This window comes from Jaculus jaculus, chromosome 5, assembly GCF_020740685.1.
Source record: "Jaculus jaculus isolate mJacJac1 chromosome 5, mJacJac1.mat.Y.cur, whole genome shotgun sequence".
Taxonomy (NCBI): Eukaryota; Metazoa; Chordata; class Mammalia; order Rodentia; family Dipodidae; genus Jaculus; species Jaculus jaculus.
In genome coordinates this window covers 9,702,579-9,723,814 of record NC_059106.1, presented here as the reverse complement: position 1 = coordinate 9,723,814, position 21,236 = coordinate 9,702,579, and positions in this window count along the sequence as shown.

Sequence of the window (21,236 nt, the reverse complement as noted above, 5' to 3'; positions counted from 1 at the left end):
CATGCTCCTCATTTCTGGTTTGGTTTTTGAGATGTGGTCACATGTAGCCTAGGCAAACCTCAAACTAATGATATAGCTGGGGATAATCTTGACACCTAATCTTCTGCCCCAGCTCCCAAGGGCTGGGATTGCAGAAGTAATCCATCACACACATCTTTATGGTTTGTTTGGTTTTTTTTTCATGTGTTTTTCTGAGAGAAAAAGAGACAGTTGGCATGCCAGGGCCTCCAGCCACTGCAATTGGACTCCAGATGCATGTACCACCTAGTGGGCATGTGTGACTTTGCACTTGTCTCACCTTTGTGCATCTGCCTTTCACGGGATCTGGAGAGTTGAACATGGGTCCTTAGGCTCCGCAGACAAGCACCTTAACCACTAAGCCATCTCTCCAGCCCACACATCTTCATTTTAAAAACTAAATTTTTTTTAGAGCTGGAGAGATGGCTTGCTGGTTAAGATGCTTGGCTGCAAAGCCTAAGGACCTATGTTCGACTCCAGATCCCACATGAGCCAGATGCATGAGGTGATGCAAGTGCACAAGGCCACGCATGCGTCTGTGGTTTGAATGCAGTGGCTGGAGATCCTAGTGTGCCAATACTCAATCTCTCTGACATAAAAAAATACAAAAACATATTTTTATATATTTGAGAAAGAGGCAGAGACTACAGGCACTCCAGGGCCTCCTGCTACCACAAACTCCAGGGGTATTCACCATTTTGTGCATTTGGCTTTACATGGGTACTGGACAATTGGACCCAGGTTGTCAGACTTTTCAAGCAAGCACCTTAACCACTGAGCCATCTCTCCAGCCTTCATGTTGTTTATGTTTTTGAGGGAGAGTTTCACTGTATAGCCCAAGCTGGCCTGGAATGTGCTATATAGGACCAGGTTGTGTTCAGCCTCCCTAGTGCTGGTATTACATGTGTGCACCACTATCCTTGACTCTCCCATTTTTACTTTTAGTGACCTAGTTATTTTTTGCAGTTCCAAGAATTGAACTCAAGTCTTCCTGCTGCATCATATGGTGGCCCTTGAACATAACCTTACATACAGAAGACACTGGAGGGACTCAGGTATTATGAAGCATTTGTATACCAATTCGCAGAGTTTTCAGATATTGAGGAAAGTGTTTCATTTCTATAATACAAGAGAAAAGCTGTTATTTGAGTGAAGAGTAATAGGCAAAATCACAGATAATCATTTCATATTCACTAGTCTGATATAATCAAAAACAGAAAACGGGGCTAGAGAGATGGTTTAGGGATTAATGCACTTGCCTGCAAACCCAAAGGACCCATATAAGCCAGATGCACAAGGTAGAACATGCTTCTGCAGTTCATTTATACCAGAAGGAGGCCCTGGGGTGCTCATTATTTCTCCCTCTCTCTCTTTTTCTCTCTCAAATAAATAAAAATAAAATACTAAAAACAAACAAAGAAAAGCCAGGTATGGTTGTGCACACTTTTAATCCCAGCACTTGGGAGGCAGAGGTAGGAGGACTGCCATGAGTTTGAGGCCACCCTGACAGTAATTCCAGATCAGCCTGGGCCACAGTGAGACCCTACCTCAAAAAAAAAAAACAAAAACAAAAAAAAACAGGTGTGGGTAGTGCACACCACTTTAATCCCAGCACTCAGGTGGCAGAGGTAGGAGGATTGCCATGAGCTCAAGGCCACCCTGAGACTACATTGAGACTACATTTCAGGTCATCCTGGGCTAGAGCAATACCCTGCCTTCAAAAGAAAAAAAAAAAAAAACCACAAAAAACAAGCCAGGTTTGGTAGTGCATGTCTTTAAACCCAGCACTTGTGAAACAGAGGTAAGGTAACTGCTATGAGTTCAAGGCTAGCCTGAGACTGCATAGTATAGTGAATTCCAGGTAAACCTGGACTACAGTGAGACCCTACCTCAAAAAAAAAAAAAAAAAAAAAAAAAAAAAGAAGAAGAAGAAGAAGAAATAAAAGAGTTGATGGTGAGGATATAGGAAAATTGGAACCTTCATGTATCACTGGTAGGGGTGTTAAATAATAGAAGTACTGTACAGATAATTGGGCAGTGGGAAAGGTAGTATCTTTTGTCAGCTGGATTGGATCAGGAATCAAGTAAAAGGCATGCCTCATTGCATTTCCAAGAAGGATCAACTGAAGGTGGCAGGAAAGACCTTTCCCAAGGTGGGCAACCCTTCAGGTGGCAGGCTATATATAAAGAGGTTCTAGAAAAAGGTAACCCCTTTCCAGTCTTGCTTCTTGATGATGAATGCATCTACCCTGTTGCTGACATCAGAACCCGCTTCTCTGGCCTTCAAGCATGGAAAACCAGAGACTGTCCAGAAATCCTCCAGGCCTTCAGTGCCATATTGTGACTGCTGAGGCATCCAGCCTTGTGGACTGAGCAGCTACTGAATTCTCAGCCTCTCCAGTGAGCAGACAAGACAGGCTTTGTTAGACTTCCCAACCTGTATCATGTAAGCCAATCTAATAATACCTCTATGTAACATATATATTCAGTCTGCTGATTCTGTTTCTCTGGAGAACTCTGTAAATTCAGGCAGTTGTGAATAAAAACAACTAAATGTAGAATGGCCATATGGCTCAGTAATTCCAGTCCTAGGTATATGCCTTGTACAGAGATTGTCATTGTAGCACTATACACAGTCACCAACAAGTGAAGATGATCCAGATGTCCACCAATAGATAAATAGATAAGGAAGATGGTACATCCGCACCGCGATGATTAATGTTGATTGTCAGCTTGACCAGATCTCAAATCACTTAGGAGACAATCCTCTGGGCATGTCTGTTTCTAGATTAGGTTAATGAGGTGGGAAGACCCACCCTAATTACCATTCCATGGCTGGGGTATTAGACTGAATACAAAGGAAAAACTGAACTGAGCCCCAGCATGCATCTCTCTACTTCCTGACAATGGATGTAATGTGAGCAGCTGCCTCATGCTCCTGCTTCCATGCCTTTTCTGCTGTGATGGACTGTGTCCCCTCAAACCGTGAGCCACAGTCAACTCTTCCTCCCTTAAGTTGCTTTTTGTCAGGTATTTGGTCACAGCAATGAGAAAAGAAACTAACACAATTGTGGAGTGTTAGCTGACAGGAGGAAGGAAGCCACGCCTGTGGTGCAACATGGAGGAACCTGGAAAATGGGCTGAGTAGAAGCAGTTTCTTTACAAAAGGACACGTGCATTCCATTTATATGAATGTCGCAAATAAGCAAATCTGTAAGGGCAGAAAGACTGGCTGTTTAGGCCTGAACAGCCTGGAAAAGAAGAGTGATAGCCAAAGGGTATGGGCTTTCTTTTTGAGGTGATGAAAATGCTCTAAAATTTACTGATGGGTGGTGGTATGAATCTGAGAACATGCTAACAATTCTTAAATTGGCCACTTTAAGTAAATTGTATGGTATTTTTGCAGCCAGGTTTGCATTGTCAGCAGAAAACAACCGAGAGAGGCTTGTGGGGGCAGGGGAAGGGTTTATTTTGGCTTACAGACTCAAGGGGAAGCTCCAAGATGGCAGGGGGAAATGACGGCATTACCAGAGAGGGTGGACACCACCTCCTTGCCAACATCAGATGGACAACAGCAACAGGAGAGTGTGCTAAGCACTGGCAAGAGGAAGCTGGCTATAATACCCATAAGCCTGTCCCCAACAACACACTGCCTCCAGGAGGCTTTAATTCCCAAATTACCATCAGCTGGGGACTTAGCATTCAGGACACCTAAGTTTATGAGGAACACCTGAATCAAACCACCACAGGTATGTAAATTGTATTTCAGAACGTTTTTAAGGTGATGAAAAACATTTCTTTTCCATTTTATAAATACACAAATGTAGGTATCACAATAAGCATTACACAACATAGCTTAAATAAACATTACATAAGGTGGTTTAAATTTTCTTTGATCTCACTAGCCAGTTCATAGCCCTTTCAGGTTTCTCCCAGTTTCCCCAAACTATCAACATTGAGTTGCTCCAGAAGACTTAGATTTCACTTACTTTCTTTTCTTTTTTTTTTGGAGGTAGGGTCTCACTCTAGCTCAGGCTGACCTGGAATTCACTATGTAGCCTCAGGTTGGCCTCGAACTCGTGGTGATCCTCCAGCCTCTGCCTCCGGAGTGCTGAGATTAAAGGCGTGCGCCACCACGCCCAGCCCAGATTTCACTTATTTCTTGTTGACCCCATTCTCATAGTATTCAGTGTCATCTATAATGTAACCATTGCCCACTTGACATCTCCAGTCCAACCAGATAGAACGACTCATTTGTATCTTCTCTTGAGCGTCCATACACCTCAGCATCACTATATCCAATACCAGACATCATCCCCCAAACCCTACTTCAGCTGTGTTCCTTATTTCAGCTAGCTTCTATGCTTTCAGTTGATCAGACCAAAAAATCAGTATCATCAGTGAATTCTCATTCTCTTACCTTCCATATCCCATGTACTAATACACGGAATTGTTGCTCCCAGTAATGTTAAAGTTCTGTCCTCCAGTGTGTGTGTTTGGATACAGGGTTTTTGTGAGACAATTGAGTGAGGTCGTAAGAATGGAGTATGAGCATTCTGATCCACCGTCTGTGGTGAATCCTCTGTCAAGATGCAGCTTGCTTTTTTTTTTTAAGATTTTATTTTTTATTTTTATTTATTTATTAGAGACACACAGAGAGAGAGAGAGAATGAGCATGCCAGGGCCTCTAGCCACTGCAAACAAACTCCAGACATTGGCCACCATGTGCATCTGGCTTACGTGGGACCTGGAGAATTGAACTTGGGACCTTAGGCTTCAAAGGCATGCCCCTCAACTGCCAAGCCATCTTTCCAGCCCAAAATGCAGGTTTTTATAAAAACCCATCACTCTCGAGGCTGAACCTGCGGACACTGTAGAAAATGTAAAGGCCCAACTGGAAAGATGGCTTAGTGGTTAAAGTGCTTACCTGTGAAGCCTAAGGACCCAAGTTTGATTCCCCAAGACCCATATAAGCCAGATGCACAAGGTGGTACATGCATCTGGAATAAGTTTGCAGTGGCTAAAAGCAACATTCTCTCTCATAAGAAAGAAATGAAGGGAGGAAAGAAGGAAGAAGAAGAAGATATAAATGCCAAGAACCAGGATAAATAGGGAATTCCTCATGATGAGCAAAGGCTGATCTTTGCTGATAAGCAACTGGAAGATGGGCGTACATTAACTACAACATTCAGAGTCTACCTTCATCTTGTGGTGCTAAAAAAAAAATAAATAAGAAGAAAAAAATTCTTACACAACTCCCAAGAAAATAAGCATAAGGGAAGGAAGGTAAAGTTGGCTGTCCTGAAATACAACCCTTTCCCTCCATCAGCTGCTTCTGGTCAGTGTTCTGTCCCAACAATGAGGAGGGTTATAGCTACGGTAAGGTCATGGATTTGTGTTGCATTAAGCCACTGAGCTTGTGAACGTTTATAACAGCAACAGAAAAATAATATGCCTTTCCAGCAGTCCTGCCAAAAATTGCAACCTAAGGTTCTTTCTGGCAACTCCCCACTCCAGCGTCAGGAGACCTTGTTAGTCATAGTTGGGAAGTAAGATTTCAGCCAGTGAGTAGAGGTCAAGGGCATTGCCAAACATACTGGATACACAGGACAGCCCCATCACAACTCCCTGCCCTCAAGTGTCCACAGTGTTAAGCAACTGGGAGATCCTGCAGTGAATAAACAGGTAGCAAGAGAGGGGAAGTACCTGCTAGCTGAGCTTGACAAAGAAGATACAACTGCCATTTCACAACAAATGCTGGGACAGGTACAATTTTTTTTTTTGAAAGAAACCAGGTAGTCCTTTGCTATGGACCATGGACAGTGGCCAAGATTATCAGCAGACTATTGGAACCTATCACAGATTCACTGTGCATTCAGCACCAGAGAAATAAAGGCGTGACAGGCTCCAAGCGCAAAGGGCTCCAACTAGTTACAGTGTGAACCAAAGATGGGCAGAGAAAGGAGGCAGTCAGGGAGCTACAATCTCATGAGCTATCTCCACCTCTTTCCCATGTTTGATAAGTCTCAGGTAAGCTGTTCTTGTCTATCCCAAGGAACTATATCAGTGGCATAGTGGTTATTGTTACAGTTGCTGGTGATCTGTATTTATGGAGATCGTGACCATGAAGCACAAATGAACTAGGAAAGCTGCCTGCAATATCTCCATAGTGAGCATCCCAGCCCCAGTCCCCACCCTGCGTCAGTCCAAAGTCTTAGCATTCCCTTGAACTGTTGCAGGCCGATGCACAGACACGCTAGCTCCTTAGGTGCGTGTTCCATACATGGGAAGGCCGCCTTCTTGCAGTGCTCTTTGCATCCTCATAGGTTCTGACTGATATGTATATATATATATATGTACATACATACACACACACACATACATACATACATACATACACACACATATATATAGTGTGTGTGTGTGTTTTCTTTTAGACTAGTTAATCTATTTGTAATCAATATAATTACTGATATCTTCAGTTGAAGTCTGTCACCTCAGTATTTGTTTTTTGTTTCACCTGTTCAAGTAACCTCTTTTTCTTCTTTGCATTTTTTGGTTGACTAATTTTCTTTTAAATTCTCATAAACAACAAAAAAAATTTTTTTAAGGGCTGGAGAGATTGCTTAGTGGTTAAGCACTTGCCTGTGAAGTCTAGGGACCCCAGTTCGAGCTCAATTCCCCAGGACCCACGTAAGCCAGATGCACAGGGTGGTGCATGCATCTGGAGTTCGTTTGCAGTGGCTGGAGGCCCTGGTGCATCCATTCTCTCTGTCTCTGTCTCTTTCTCTCTCTCTCCCTTTTTCTCTGTCGCTCTCAAATAAATAAATAAAAATAAACAAAAAAATAAAAAATCTCCATATCCCAGTTCTTCCTCTACTTCTCCGCCCTGTGATTGTATCCTGTTTACTGACCTACTGGCAATTTCCTAGAGAATACTAGTGAGTTCTTTTATGACAAGAACACAAAATCTCTTAGAAATCTTCATGTATACAGTGCTGTGAACCATAGTCACCATGTTATACAATATCTCTTTAAACTTTCTCCTCCTATCTAACTGAATTTTGCGTCATCTGGCCAGTGTCTCCCAAACTGTGCACCCTGCCACCACCATCCAGCCTGTGACGTCCACATTCTACTTTTCACACCCCTGCTTTTGACCTCTGGAGGTTTTGCAGCTTTGTCCGATTCTGTGGGTTCGTTCCCCCACACCACTCCAGGCTTCCTCTAGGTTTGTCTTCGCTCTGACTTGAGTAACAGTGCCTGGTGTCTCCTTCAGTGCAGGTCCATTCATGCCAAATTCTCTCAGTCTGTGTTGGGAAAAATGTTCTGTTTGGGTGGTTTTGCTCCAGGTGACGTGTATTTCCTTTGGGCACCAGAATTCTAAGGAGTTATCTTCTTTCAGGGTTTAAAAATAGCACACCGTGGCTGGATCCCAACCAGACCTTTTCTTCTTGCCAGTGCTCGGAAGCTGGAGGGTGGTGGCATCTTTGGGACATCAACAGTTTGGTGAAAGCATGAGAGAAGTGGGAGCAGGCCAGATCTGGGGGGAAAAAAAAAGGTTCAGTGGCCATACCTAGGGTGCCATCGCTGGTGGCAAAGAAAACCTCCCCATGGGGACCAAGAGCATTTGGAAGTCACAGTGCTCTGGGAGAGGGTGGAAGACACACAGCTGACCACAGAGATGCTCGGGGTCTGTGGCTCTGCAGCATGGGAATGGGCTGGACAGAAAGGAACATCTCGACTAAATTCCCTCACCACATTGGACAGGAATCTACTGTGAGGAAAAATATGCTTAGTTCAGTGAACAAATCTCATACTGCTTTTATTTTTATCTTCTATTTATTTGAGAGAAAGACTGAGAAAGAAAGAGGCAGACAGAATGGATGCGCAGGGCCTCCAGCTGCTGCAAACGAACTCAAGACACATGTGCCATCTTGTGCATCTGGCTTCAGTGAGTCCTAGGGAATTGAACCTCGGTCAGTAGGCTTTGCAGGCAAGTGCCTTAACCACGGAACAATTGCTCCAGTCCCACTTAACTGTCCATTTTCAAGAACTATAAATAATTTTCTTTGTTTACAAAACTTTATTAATTTTAGCCACATCATCCTGTGGGTTGTTCATATGTAGAGACAAACTAAGCTGTTTGAGTGGTAGACGTCTCTACAGTTTGGGTTGCACCCCGTTTTGAGTTTGTTCAAGCTCTCTGAATATAATTTTAAGGCAAGGTAAATCCTCAGAGAAATTCTTACCCTTTAAAAGCAACCAATATACAGAAATGGAAATCTAACAAAATACTTGAGTGGTTTTTTTGCCTGGTTGGTTTTTATTGTCTTTTCGAGGTAAGGTCTCACTCTAGCCAAGGCTGACCTGGGATTCACTATGTAGTTTCAGGGTGGCCTCGAACTCACAGCAAACCTCCTACCTCAGCCTCCCAAGTGCTGGGATTAAAGGTGTGCACCACCATGCCCGGCCTACTTTGTTTTGAATATATGTTCAGGCTGAGTGTTGTGGTGCCTGTAAAGTCAGCACTAGGGAGGTAGAGGCAGGAGGAGTTCAAGGCCAGTCCCCACTCACAGTGAGCTTAAGGCTAGGCTAGCCTATATGATTAGACCCTGTCTCAAAAATATTTTTAGAGCCGGGCATGGTGACACACACTTTTAATCCCAGCACTCGGGAAGCAGAGGCAGGAGGATTGCCATGAGTTCAAGGCCACCCTGAGACTACATAGTTAGTTCCAGGTTAGCCTTGGCCAGAGTGAGACCCTACCTCGAAAAACCAATTTTAAAAAAAGGTGCTTGCTTACAAGCCTGCTAGCCCAGCTCAATTCCCCAGCTACAGCTGTGAAGCTGGACAGACACTCATTTTCAGCAGCAGAATACATTTTAAAAAATATTTTATCTTTATTTATGTATTTATTTGACAGAAAGAGCAAGGGAGAGAGAGAGGTAGAGAATGGGTGTGCTAGGGCCTCCAGCCACTGCAAACAAACTCCAGACACATGTGCCCCCTTGTGCATCTGGCTAAAGTGGGTCCTGGGGAATTGAACCCGGGTCCTTTGGCTTTGCAGGCAAATGCCTTAACTGCTAAGCCATCCCTCCAGCCCGTAAATACATACATTTTTTAAAAGTTGAGTTGAGGTGAAGGAGATCTTGGCATGGTTCGAATGACCACTCAGGAGTGGAGGTTACACATCGCAGCTATGGAGAAGACCAGCTTCCATCCAGAGTAGCCAGGTCTCAAGGACAGACAGAGGAAAGCAATCGACAGCAACTGTAACACAGAGCTGTGAGGAGGCTACTTGACTGGATGCATCCGATTCTAGGCACAAAAGACTCCAGCGTCTTTACTGGATGGAGAGCCCTCCTGGAGCGTGCAGCATCAGCTGCTCTGACTGGGCCTGGCCTCTCACTTAGCTACCGCCATCTTTCTTGTGGAGGTTCCTCCACTGCGTCTTCAGACATCTGAGTTCACGCTCCTCTTTGTCGGTCCTCTGGAGGCTTCTCTGAGCCCTTTTAGTTGAGAACATTTACCTTGAATTTGTTGTTGTTGTTTTTTGAGGTAGGGTCTCACTCTAGCCCAGGCTGACCTGGAATTCAGTATGTAGTCTCAGGGCGGCCTTGAACTCATGGTGATCCTCCTACCTCTGCCTCCCGAGTGCTGGGATTAAAGGTGTGCACCACCAGGCCTGGCTTTCTTTCCTTTCTTTATTTGTACACGTGTGGTGTGTGTACATGCATATGTGTGCATCTATGCATGCACCAGGGCCTTTGCCACTGAAAATGAACACCAGAAACATGCTAATTTAAAAATATATAAGTCATTTGGAAACCTACTTTTTTGGACAATGGAACACTCAGAAGCCATAGACCGTTTCTAGAAAATTTTCAGTCCCAGGGATGGGATACCTTCCAGTGAGTTGTTGGCCAGGGAGGTCACTGACACCCCCAAAATATTCCAGGCCATTGCCAAGGCTCTTGGTTTCTCACCAGGAATAGATGGCAAGACCCTGTTATTGAAGACTCCACATACCTGGGCTGCAAGGTCACTGAGAAATCCTGCTGGAACTGAGCTGAAAACCTCCTCCATTTAGACCTGCTGACAGAAAGCTGGAAAAAGCTACTCTGCATGCAGTTTAATGGGAGAGAGAAATCACCAGTGAAGATACTCCACAGTGGACACAGCAAGCCTTATATTTGGCCAGCCAGGACAAATGAGCCAATGGGTGCAATAGTGTCACATCTGTTATGAGGGAAACCAACTGCTGTCTAATTGGACTGGAGGCCCGCTCCATGGGAGGGAATACATTCCTGATACTGAAAACCTACAACAAGGGTAGTTATGAGCCCTGGGGGTGTAACATCTGCTGGTGTCTGGCTAAATGCATATACTATGCTCACCAAAGTTCCCAGTAAGCACTTCTCTTAATGTTCATACCCACATATTAATGCTACTCTCACTTTTGGTTGCAGAAGCTTCTCTTGTCAGATGGTGTTGACCTTGGGATGACTCAGAAAGCACCATCATGTTGAGAAGTGACAGAGGAGTGCTCAGCACTAAAATATCTCTATCCCATCTTCCAAGGCTCAGTGTCCATTGTGGAAGAGGTGGCAGAAAGAATGTAAGAGCCAAAGGAAGGGTAGGACTCCTTACAACGTGCTCCTCCAGTCACAAAATGACCTGGTCAGGGATTTCCTCTGGAATCATGGAAGGAGCAGCTTGGGGTGCACAGGCAGCCTGAGGAGCACAAGGCTGGGGCAGGGAAGGAGCCCAGGTGTGAGTGCTCACACGCCCTCTCCCAGCAGGGTCTAGGGTGCTCTGAGGGTTTCCTGAAGCCCAGAGGTGCAGCTCTCAGGATGTGATCTTCCTAAACCAGGAGGGGGAGAAGCAAGCACTTCCAGCTCTACCTGGCCTCTTCCTACAAGTCTGGTCTCCCCACCAGTTTAACCTCTCAGGCTGAAGCTCCCATTGGCTGTCCCCTGGCTGACTTAGTGGCACCACTGTCCTGCGAGGCTTCTCAGCATTCTCTGCTGCCTCCTCACTCCTTCCTTCCATCTCCCTTCCTCCTGAGTGGGAGGTGGTGCCAGGAGTCCAGGGTGGAGCGTTCCCTGTCCCTTTCCCTTATGCTGTCTGTCCAGTGTTGGGGATCAAACACAGCTTTGGCCATACTAGACAAGCTATCTACTACAGCCCTCTTCTGTTCTTTTTTTTTTTTAATATTTATTTATTTGCAAGCAGAGAGAAAGAGAAACAGACAGAGAGAATGGGCATGCCAGAGCCTCCAGCCACTGCAAATGGGCTCCAGATACATGTGCCACCTTGTGCATCTGGCCTTAGGTGGGCACTGGGGAATTGAATTCTAGTCATGCTTTGCAGCCAAGTGGCTAAACCACTGAGCTGTCTCTCCAGCCCTCTTTTTCTCAAAAACCCAGTGCCTTTTCACAAATCAGAACTTGGTGACTACATGCTGACTTGATTTGGACCCATATTTCACACTGAGAGTGTGGTATCTTCAAAAGAACTGATCAAACCATGTGTAATGGAACCTGCCATCATCTCTCGGTTTCACATGGATGACAGAGTCTGAGCAGAAATGCTGGGGAAGGTGTGCGTGAGTACAGGGCACAGTCTTCAGGTGATTAACCAAGCTCCCTGACTTCAGACACGTTTGCTTCTGTCTCTACCACTGTAAAAATGCACAGCCCAGATCTGCTGAGCTCAGATTTGGTTTGATGAACATGTTTGGCCAAGATTAAGTCTATACATTCCCTAAATAAATCAACCTGTTTGGGCAAAACAAACGACCGTATTATGACATGAGCCAAGCAGAAACTTCCCCTGCAACTCTTCTATGAAAGTGGCACGTTTATCAACCCAACGTCCCACTGGCTCGGCCCCAGAGCAGAGAAGTCCTGCCTGCCTCAGAGCACGTTGCTGATGACACACACTTAGGAGTCTCACTGTTGCTTTGCCTCAGCAATAAGCGATGGCCAGATTAAAGTTCCCTGGAGAACATCTGATCTTAATCTCACAGCTGCCTCTGATTTGGTGAGACTGTTGAGAACTTGGAGAAAGAAAACAGAAATGTTCTGTTATCTGGGGTATGAGATAAATGAAATGCTTGCCATTAATTTTAACAAAACTATCTTGAAAGTGCCTAAATAGGCCAGGACAAGTAGGAGTGTCTGCCCTGGCTGGGCTGCTTTCAAGGCTACTGAACATGTGCCTGGTTGTTCCACAAAGACCCTCCTTGGTTCTCGGTTCTACATGCACCTACACATCTGCCCGGACCACAAGAAAACCTGGGCAGTTCACAGACAGCCTCAGAAATTCTGTACTTACGCTGGTTTTGCCTGCCTCCCATTACTAAAATTTTTGGTGAGAACAAAGGGTGTGAGCCCAAGATGTTTGACATGACCCCTGTCAGCTGGGGCTGGCACAGAGCTTATTCACCAGGCGCAGCGTGGAGTGGAGCGGCCGTCTGGGGCTCACATGGCCTGATCCAGAGCATTGGGTCTGTGGAGGAGTAAGCTTCATGCTCTTGGGCAAGTGCTTTCGTCTTGCACCTCACTTTCCTCACGTGCAGTGGTGGTGATTAAGTGAGGGGCTGGATGGAGAGTGACGCATCCCGATGTGTAGATGACAGCTGCTCTGAGACGCCGCAGTGATAGCATTCACTTAGTAAGCATTTATGATTAGTGCTGCACGCCCAGTTCCAGGAAAGGCAATTTGCATGACTGTTTCAGTGTGTGCACATACGGTACACACAGTTGAACAGAGCGCTGTTACGTGTACACTGCAAGGTAGGTGGGGATCAATGCCAGGTAGTCCACATTTTTTTTTTTTATTAGTTTTTCAAAGTAGGGTCTTGCTCTGGCCCAGGCTGACCTGGAATTGACTATGTAGTTTCAGGATTGCCTTGAACCACTTCTTTTGTTGCTAGGGTTGAAATCATTCTCAATACCCACAATGACTATGATATCCCTTGATTATATATTCAAGAACTACTTAGCCACACATTCATTATTTTATTTTAAAAATATTTATTTATTTGCAAGCAGAGAGGAAGAGAGAATGAGAACGAATGCACCAGGACCACTTGTCGCTATGAACCAATTCCAGATGCATGGGTCACTTTGTGCATCTGGAATTATGTGGGCACTAGGGAATTGAACTCAGGCTGGCAGGTTTGTAAGCAAGAACCTTTATCTGCTGAGCAATCTCTCCAGCTCTCATTATTTTAAAATATAATGACTGTCACTATGACATGTTATTTCATTACTACAATTCACACCCTTAACTTCAAATTTTCATTATGTTAATATTACTAATTTCAGATCTATAATACATTATTTCATTGTTATATTTAAAATGTTTACGTAAAGGAACACATTTAATGTTTTAATAAGATTAGCATAAAGATAGCTCCACAGTGAAGACCTGCTAGCCCAATCATTCTAATAAATGTCATTGTAAAAATTGTAAATAAAATCATATTTAATGAATCACAGTGCTAGATTCACCAAGTAATTCATCTGTGCCAGGCAGGCTTATTACAGGAACCTAAGAATGTGTGATAGTAGGAATTGTGCAGATGTGGCACACCATGTGTATGCAGAATGCTATGGTCTTTTGGTTGCTTTGTAACCTGTCAGCTTGGCTACACTCAACCAAGTTCTCCTAAATTCCCTTCTCTTAGTTTAGGGCATTTCAGTAATGGGAATATTAACAACTATGAGCAAGTTTGTTCACACAAAAGCAATGATGACTACTTTATTTGGCTAGCTGCAGTAATAAAATAATAAAGACATACCTTAGCCAGTTGTGGTGACCCTGGCCTATAATCCCAGAATTCAAGAGATGGAGGCAGGCATGGTGGCACACGCCTTTAATCCCAGCACTTGGGAGGCAGAGGTAGGCGGATTACCATGAGTTTGAGGCCGCCCTGAGACTCTATAGTGAATTCCAGGTCAGCCTGGGCTAGAGTGAGACCCTACCTCAAAAAACAACAAAAAAAAATAAAAACAAGAGATGGATGTCTCAGGAGTTCAAGGCCAGTCTCAGATATATAGCAAGTTCAAGATCAGCCTGAGCAACATGTGACATTGTCTCAAAACACACATACACACAATTTAACATGTGTTCTGATTTCAGAGATTTTAAATCATTAACAAGACATGTATCAAAAAATCACATTTCAGATTGTCAAGAAAAGATGGGATTAGCCGGGCATGGTGGCACATGCCTTTAATCCCAGCACTTGGGAGGCAGAGGTAGGAGAATCACCGAAAGTTCAAAGCCACCATGAGATGACATAGTGAATTCCAGGTCAGCCTGGGCTACAGCGAGACCCTACCTCATAAAAACAAACAAAAGAGAGAGAGAGAAAGAGAGAAAAGAAGAAGAGGAAAGAAAAGATGAGATTATTTACCCTACTTCCATCTCTTCCTTTTCATATTGGCTTTTTGAGGCAGTGTCTCATGTAGACCAGACTAGTTCCAATTTTGCTATGTATTCCAAGGATGACCTTGAACTCCTTCCTCTACCTCCCCAGTGCTGGGATTGCAGGTGTGCCTCCTCATCCACTTCCCACTTGTCCGTGCCCCTAGAACTGTTCTGAGAGATCAAGGCTGTGGTGCTGGATCAGGAGAAACACTGTTTTCCTTGGCTGTAAAGAGCATTGCTGGGATCATTTGATAATGTTGAGTAAAGATTACATTTTATTTTTTTTTAATTTTTTTGTTCATTATTTATTTATTTATTTGAGAGTGACAGAGAGAGAGAGAGAGAGACAGAGAGAGAGAGAGACAGAGAGAGAGAGATTGAGAACGGGCATGCCAGGGCCTCCAGCCACTGCAAACGAACTTCAGATGCGTGCGCCCCCTTGTGCGTCTGGCTAACGTGGGTCCTGGGGAACCGAACCTCAAACCAGGGTCCTTAGGCTTCACAGGCAAGTGCTTAACCGCTAAGCCATCTCTCCAGCCCAGATTACATTTTAAAAATAAAGTATTTTGTGCTGTGGACTAGCTGTCAGGATGCTGGAAAGACATATGCAGCCTTTTGGGGAGAAAAGTCATCCATGGTCTTAACTAGCAGTGGACCCTGCAAGCTGCTTGGCTGGCAGCCAGGCCAAATGTGCCAACTAGAGCAATGGTGGCATGTATGTTATGGGGAAACCAACTGCTCTCTAATTGGATTTGAGGCTCACTCCATGGGAAGGAATTCATGTCTGGTACTGAAAACCTGATCAAAAGCCTATGGCTAGGGCTGGAGACACGGCTTAGCAGTTACATGCTTGCCTGTGAAGTCTAAAGACCCCTGTTCGGGGCTCAATTCCCCGGGACCCATGTTAGCCATATGCACAAGGGGCTGCATGCGTCTGGAGTTCGTTTGCAGTGGCTACAGGCCCTGGTGCCCCCATTCTCTCCCTCCCTCCTCTGTCTCTCTCTCTCTGCCTCTTTCTTCTCTGTCTGCTGCTTTCACATAAATAAATAAAAATGAACAAAAAACATTTTTAAGAAGCCTATGGCTAGGTAGGTCATACACGTCAGGGAGGAAAATACTACTGATGTCCGTCCGGTTAAAGAAGCATAATATGGTCACCAAACTGTCCTCTATATACTCATGCTTGTGCCCATATCTTAATGCTACTCTCATAGTTCCTTAGAGAAGCTTCTCTTTTCAGATGGTGGTGACCACTGGAGGGACTCTAAGCTCACCACAGTGCTGAGAAGTGATGATGGAGTGCTCAGCACTAAGTGAGATGTCTTTATCACTCTCTCCAAGTCTCAAGAACCCCTGCAGAAGAGGTGGGGGAAGAATGTAGGAGCCTAAGAAAGGGGAAGAGTGCCTACGATACTGTCTTCCAGACACAAAGTGACCTTGATATTCATGACCCCACAGTGGCTGATCTACGCAAGACCTTCATAATAGCAGGGGAAATAATAATGATTTTAAAATACAAGAGAGTCTACTTAGAAAGAAGAAGGATTCAGAGGAGGGATTGGGGAGGGGGTATGGAGAAAGGGATGGTTTTATAATCATGTTTTTTGTTGTTCTTGATGTTGTTTTGAGGTAAGGTCTCAGTCTAGCTTGGGCTGACCTGGAATTCACTATGTATTCTCAGGGGGCCTCGAACTCATGGAGATCCACCTACCTCTGCCTTCCAAGTGCTGGAATTAAAGGTGTGCACCACCATGCCCAGCTTCATAGTATTTTTTAATGTATTTACAGAAGTTGTCAATAAAAAAGTTTTTTAAAAAATAAAAATAGGGCTAGAGAGATGGCTTAGCAGTTAAGCGCTTGCCTGTCAGGCCTAAGGACCCCAGTTTGAGGCTCGATTCCCCAGGACCCACGTTAGCCAGATGCACAAGGGGCGCAAGCGTCTGGAGGTCCTTTGCAGTGGCTAGAGGCCCTGGTGCGCCCATTCTCTATCTATCTATCTGCCTCTTTCTCTCTTGTCTGTTGCTGTCAAATAAAGAAATAAATAACAAAATTAAAATGAAATAAAAATAAATATGGGTTGGAGAGATGGCCCAGTGGGTAAAGCTCTTGCCTGTAGAACCTAATGACCAGAGTTCAATTCCCCAGAACCCATGTAAAGCCAGGTGCACAAAGTGGCACATGCATCTGGAGTTCATCTGTAGCAGCTGGAGGCTCTGGTGTGCCCATTCTCTCTGTCTGTCTCACTCTGCTTGCAAATAAATAGATAAAAATAAAGCATTTTGTAAAAGTGTTTCCTAGTTATGATTATATGATTATTGCACTATAGTATCAGAGAATGTTTTTATTTTTATTCTCGAGGTAGGGTCTCGCTTTAGCCCAGCTGACCTGGAATTCACTATGTAGTCTCAGGGTGGCTTTGAACTCCTCCTACCTGTACCTCCCAGTTTCTGGGATTAAAGGTGTGCGCCACCACACCTGCCTTATATTGTTAATACACACAAAAAATACACAATTAAGGATTTAGTTGTTCAAACAAACAATTGAGGAGAGAGTAATAACGAGGGTCAACACAGATACAGGAAGCACGGCAAAACGTTGATGAGGAGAGCTTGGGTAGAGAAGACAAGAACTTTTTGTATTGCTTGCCATCGAAAACATTTCAAAATAAGAAGCTCAGTGGAAGGCGATGTAAGAAAAGGTTGGTGTTGCCGAACTGTGGCAATAAGGGTAGACATGTGCAATAATCAGGGGAAGTGATGCTCTAAGCATTGTCAAGACAGACGCAGTGGTGAGACCGAGTCGAGAGGAAGTGTGTGGAGTGAGCCTCATTCTGACCCTGCTGTGGGTGGACTTTTCACTTAGATGCTGGCCTGCAGCGACACCCAATATAAACATACAACACATGCTGTATGTGTTGCCTCCAACTGCTTGGTGCAGTGGGCCTTGCAGAAACCACGTGCGTCACCATGCCCTGCCATGTATATGTATATATATAGTATGTTTGTTTGTTTGTTTGTTTGTTTGTTTGTTTGTTTGTTTGTGATAGGGTCTTGCTGTAGCCTAGGCTGCCCTGGAATTCACTTGGTAGTCTCAGGATGGCCTTGAACTCACGGCAATCCTCCTATCTCTGCCTCCCAAGTTCTGGGATTAAAGGCGTGCACCACCATGCCCAGATCTGTGAAAATATTTTTAAAGAAAGAAAACATACTTTGAGCAATGCCTGAACCAATCTCTGCAAACCTGCCCCTTCAAACGCCGCAGCAGGCACTGTTCCCTTGGGAAACTAAGCCTGTTCAGTGCATTTCCCCAACTAACTACTGTTATGAGGTTTCCTTCTATATATACACCCAATTATTTAAACCTACAACTTCTCAGGCTCTGTCCCAGTTCCTGGGTTAAGGTAAAACATAAGTCATGATAATGAAGATGACTGTAACATTATTTCTAGCAAGTCAAACTTCTCATAATTGTGCAAGAAGCTGCGGTACCTCTGACCTTGCCATTGGAAAGGTGGGGAGGGCAGGGGAAGGGCCAAGACATGTGGAGCCTGCTTTGATCTAATCTTGCTTCTCATTTTAGCAGCCGTGTGGCCTTGGGCAAATCTCTTGAGCTGAGAATTCCTCATCTATGAAAGGAGATATTTGGTCTCTAATAGAAGGTTGTTGTGGGAGATTCTGGATGGTTGGAAAGCATTCATTTCTGGCCTGAGACCATCTCAGAGATCAGTATCTTTGGTTACCATGCCCTTTGTCAAGTTCAGAGCACATTAAAGATTAGAAAATATTTGTCTAAATAAATTCCTGAACTGTTTTGAGAGTTGATAACTTCTGTACTGCTTTTTAAAAATGGATGTGTTGGGTTGGAGAGATGGCTTGGTGGTTAAGATGCTTGCCTGCAAAGCCTAAGGACCCAGGTTCAGTCTCTCTCCAGATCCCACGTAAGCCAGATGCACAAAGATGAGGCAAGCTCAAGGTCACATATGCCCACTAGCGTCTGGAGTTTGATTGCAGTGGCTGAGGCCCTGGCATGCCAATTCTCTCTCTCTAAAAAATGAGTGTGTTGAGAAGGAGAGATGTTCTTTGGTGGTGTAACTGCTGGTCAATTGTCCATGCTCTGGTAAATAATCCCAACAATGCTCACGTCAGGAGCCTAGTTAAACTCAGCGGGTCTCACACACAAAGACTTAAAGTATCAGTGGGGCTGGCTGGGAAGGAGCTCAAGGGGAGTGCGAGGAGGTAACAGAAGGTGATTATGATCAAATACATGATATAAATGTATAAAATTGTCAACAAAATATATTTTTTAAAATAAATTTTATTTATTTAGCAAACAGAGAAAGATAGAGAGGAGAGAGACAGACAGAGAATGGGCATGCCAGGGCCTCCAGCCATTGCAAACGAACCCCAGACACATGCATCCCTTGTACACCTAGCTTACGTGGGTTCTAGGGAACTGAACCTGGGTCCTTTGGGCTTTGCAGGCAAATGTCAACCACTAAGCATCCCTCCAGCCCAACAAAATATAATTTTTTTAATGACTGGTTTTATCTGAGGACGTGGCTCAGTGATAGAGCACTTGTCTTGCATAAGGCTTTGCATCTCATCCCTAGCCTGAAAGACAAAACAAATCCTAGTTTCCCCAACTTTTCTCTTACTGTTGTATTATAACATAGTCAACTACATAATTTGCAGATACCAGTGCATGACAGAAACAAGGGCCCGCATGTAAAAATCACTAGAAACCTTAAGATAGCAATAGCAAAGAATGAAACCAAGTGCAGAGCCTTTCTAAGCATGTGCCTGCCCAGGCTGCTGCTGTGGGGTTGACAGTGAGACCAGTGGCCACGAAAGCCTTAGGGTCTCTGAAATGATGCATCCCCAAGAAGTAAGTACAACCTCGTGTCTGGCTGTCAGACCCCTTCCCCCCGCTTGGACCAAGGCAGGGTGTGGATAAAGACAGGAGGAGATCAATTATGAATCTAGGAATGGCATGGGAACAGAGTCTGCCCTCCCCAAAGACCAACCCAAGGACAAGGGAAGGAAATGGGAGGGATAGTCTAAAACACATCAAACCCATCTCCTTTCACAGTCAGTGGGATCACTGGGGGGAGGGGGTTCCCTATTCCCAAGGGAGATTTTCCATCAATAAACTTAGGTGTTTTTTTTTTTTTTTTGTCTTTCGAGGTAGGGTCTCATTCTAGCCCAGGCTGACCTAGAATTAGTAGTCTCAGGGTGGCCTTGAACTCATGGCAATCCACCCACCTCTGCCTCCCAAATGCTGGGATTAAAGGCCTGGCTCCACCATCAATAAACTCTTACTTCCACCTTGCTATCTTATCATCTCTCTCTGTTTTTGTTTGTTTGTTGTTGTTGTTTTGTTTTAGGCTGGTTTTTTTTTTTTTTTTTTTGAGGTAGGGTCTCAGTCTAGCCCAGGCTGACCTGGACTTGCCTATGTAGTCTCAGGGTGGCCTCGAACTAACAGAGACCCTCCTGTCTCTGCCTCACAAATGCTGGGATTAAAGGCGTGTACCAGCATGCCCCGCCTTGTCTTCTCTTCTCTTAATTCTTCATGGGTGAAGAAGAACACACCTGCTATCCAGAATTACTGTGGTGCCCAGTGGGGGGCTCGAAGGCAACTTCTCCAGTCTGCCCTAAGGTCAGGGTTGGTTGGAGTGAACCAAGACAGAACAGGGGAGAAGTGACCACGAGTTTTCAGCATTCTGCTGAGCCTTCCTGGTTGGGAGGGAGATGCCATGGTTAGCACACCAGAACTCCTAGGCAGATCTTTCTCTTTCTCTCTCTTTTTTAAACTTTTTTTTCATTGACAACTTCCATACTTACAGACAATAAGCCATGATATTTCCCTCCCCTCCCTCACTTTCCCCTTCACAAATCCACTCTCCATTATATCTCCTCCCCCTCTCCAATAGTCTCTCTTTTATTTATTTCTTTTTATTGACCATTTCCATAATTATGGACAATAAACCATGGTAATTCCCTCCCCCCTCACTTTCCCCTTTGCAACCCCACTCTCCATCATATGCCTTCCCCCTCTCAATCAGTCTCTTTTATTTTGATGTCATATCTTTGCCTCCTATTATGATGCTCTTGTGTAGGTAGTGTCAGGCACTGTGAGGACATGGACATCCAGGCCATTTTGTGTTCTTTTGGCTCTTACATTCTTTCCACTACCTCTTCCTCAGTGGACCCTGAGCCTTGGAAGGTGGCTGTTCTCATTGCTGGTAGAAATCACCCAACCAACTTGTGGGAAAAAGAGGTTTATTTTGGTTTACAGGCTCAAGGGGAAGCTCCACGATGGCAGGGGAAAACAATGGCATAAGCAGAGGGTGGACATCACCTCCTGGCCCACATCAGATGGACAATAGCAACAGGCGAGTGTGCCAAACACTGGCAAGGGGAAACTGGCTATAACACCCATAAGCCTGCCCCCAACAATACACCGCCTCCTGGAGGCTTTAATTTCCAATTGCCATCAGCTGGGGAGACTAGAATCCAGAACACCTAAGTTTATGGGGACACCTGAATCAAACCGCCACATTCTCTGGTCCCCATAAACTGACAACCATACATGATGTAAAATGCAATGCATTCATCCAACTTTAAAAGTCCCATAGTTTTATCAATTCCAATGATATTCATACATCCCCATAGTCCAAAGTCCTTTAACTGAGCCATAATATTAAAAAAAAACCCAAAATCATAATGGCACAGAATAGACATTCACACTTCAAAAGATGGCATTGGGCATAGCAA